This window comes from Pteropus vampyrus, unplaced genomic scaffold (genome assembly GCF_000151845.1).
Source record: "Pteropus vampyrus isolate Shadow unplaced genomic scaffold, Pvam_2.0 Scaffold54, whole genome shotgun sequence".
Lineage (NCBI taxonomy): Eukaryota > Metazoa > Chordata > Mammalia > Chiroptera > Pteropodidae > Pteropus > Pteropus vampyrus.
In genome coordinates, this window is record NW_011888835.1 from 3,361,499 (window position 1) to 3,364,399 (window position 2,901).

Here is a 2,901-nt window from a genome sequence, read left to right on the forward strand (position 1 = left end):
AACGTGAAGTGAATTTGAAAAAGGAAAGGAAAACTTAGATGTATTTAGATTTGGACATTACAAGATTAAGTTGTCTATGAAACATGCAGGAGTGATATTCAACAGGCACTTGGAGGAACTGGTTTAGTGTTCAAGAGGGAATTTGGAGCTGCCAGTGCAAATTTTGAATAGACAAAGGTATATAAAAGTAATAACAACAACAAAAACTATGGGTATAAATGAGGTCCTTAGAAATAAAATATATTGAGAGAAGATGGTTAAGGTTATACTAGGATTCTTTAACAATTGAATAGACAATTTATTATTAGTATTGCTAGTCAAATTATAGCTTATGATAAGAATTGATGAAAGATATTAGTCATACTAATCCATGAAGATTATACTACTCTTTCTTAGATTTCTACCTTAACTGTACTACTAGCAAAGTTTTCATATAGTCAAACTAGAAAATTTTCTGATGGATAATAATTATGGAGAAGGAGCTTTGTCCCAACAGTATAGAATCCATAGTTTTTATTTATAGTGCAGAACAGCTTACCTGGGGATAATCATTGTTTTTAACCTAGGTCATCAATGTGAATTTTTAATATTGTAAGCTACAAGAAAAGCAAACAAGAAAAGACAAGAGATTTTCAAAATATAATCAGGGGGGGCAAAAATTGAGGCATAATTAAATCACCTGACATTAGCCTTATTTCCAGCTTTAATCCGTTCTAACATTAGAGATTTAAAAAAAAATAATTACATCCAAAGACATAGCCTAGATGTTGACAATTAATGATTTTTTAAATATTTAAATGTTTTTGGATTTTGAAAAATAATAATCATGACTAAATAGAGTAATATATATAATACAAAATACTATATATTGGGAAAACAACCAAATTACTTGTATTATTTTTCAATGAAGATTGAAATAATCAGTCACAACTACTATTCAAAATGGGCAGCATCTTCATCTCTAATAATAAAGAGTAAACTGAGTTATTCAGAAAAGGATTATTTTAATATGAGTATCTCCATTCACACAGTGGATAATTTCCTGGTAAATGTTTCCTATATGAATAGTATATTTGAGGAGAAACAAAGCTTTCTATAAATATACAGACACAAATATTTTGGGCTTTGCAGTCCATACCATCTTTCATAACTATTCAAATCCATCCTTGTAGTGCAAAAGCAGCCATAGATACTACATAAATGAATGAGAGTGGCTGTGATTATTTTTTAAGCCTTATTTACATATAGTGAAGTTTGATTTCCTATTACTTTTATGTGTCACACAATATTAAACTTTTGAGTTTTTAAAAATATTGGGAGTGAAAAACACTTTTTTAGCTCACTATTCAAAACAAACAAAAATAGGCAGAAGGCCACATTAGGCATTTGGGATATTGTTAACCCTTGGCCTAAAACCTAAAATCTACATGAGTATTTTTTTCAATTGTGTGTGTATGTATATACATTATATATGCACATACATATATACATATACGTGTGTGTGTATGTGTGTGTATATATGTGTATATTTATATATATATAAAAGCAGAATATACATAGGCTAAAATCGAGTTTTCTGGACTAAAAATTCTAAGGCTAAACAGTTTGATTTTCCCCCTCATCTTGCTATTCCTCTTATTTAATATACAATAAAGGATTATTATTATTATTGTGTCTCATAAGCTCAAAATGAATGGTTTTTAAAATGATTGCCTACATATATGACTGAATAAAAATATTAACATCATTTCTGTTCTGGCAGAGCAATAGAAAGAACCAAAAAACAAATGACTCAGTTTTCTTTTTACCCATCATTTTTATGTAGCTATATTATAAGAATCTCAGTTTCTTCATTGGTATTGATTTAACCCACAATGTGTAAGTAAAACTGGTTTTTAAAATTCCATACCCATTTCAATGGTTCACAAAGGAGCATTATAACTGATTTTATCCCAAGGTCAGAATAAATAAAGCACATTATTGAGTCTGTGCTTACAAATCTTAGGCATTTAAAAACTCGGGTGTTTTATAACTGTAATGCAGAATTGTTTTAAGTATGTCATTTAATAATTATTGTATGTAAAACAAGACAATTATATTGATTTTTATTTTGGATGAACAATAGTATTCAAAATATGTCAATGTCTGTCTTCTCTCCACATAGTTAGTTGTGCTAACCCTTCCATATATTTAATTCTTTAGCTTATAGTAATTTAATAGACCTTGATGCATTATAGCATAATGGTTAAGAACAAAAGGTCTGCAATTAAACACAATAACTCTCAGATCTACTCCCCACTAGTTATGTGAATTTGCACAGTTTACTTATCTGTGACTTATTTTCCTCCTCTTTCAATGGAGATAACAATTGCTAGCTCATGGAATGTTGATATTTAAAAGAGTTAACATGTACATTATGTACATTTTTCTGGTACTTTTTAAGAACTTAATGCCTGTGAACCTCTAACATATATTTAAATTAGTCAATAAAATATTGTCATCAGCCTACTTATTTTTAGTTATCTATATTATCCCATCCACAAAGATTAGAATATGGGAGAAAATAATTTGGTACCATTAAAGAAGAATCCAGACAAATTGGTTAATACATTCAGAAGCATATTTTTTCATCGTACAGGTAACTTACATTGAAAATCAGATTTGAAAGAAACTATCAGCAGAAAGCAGCTAAACACGCTGAGGAATTTTATCCTAAATCACACAACAGACAGATTGCTTTTCCTTTTAGAAGGACATATTCATATTCATCCATAGGCATGCATTTATTTGTACCAAGTTTCTCTTACCTTCAAATATTTTAAGTTAGAATGCACATCTGTCTCCGTTTGATGTGAATAAATTCCCTTTGGGTGAATGCTGCCTCTTTCTTGGCTGTGGAAG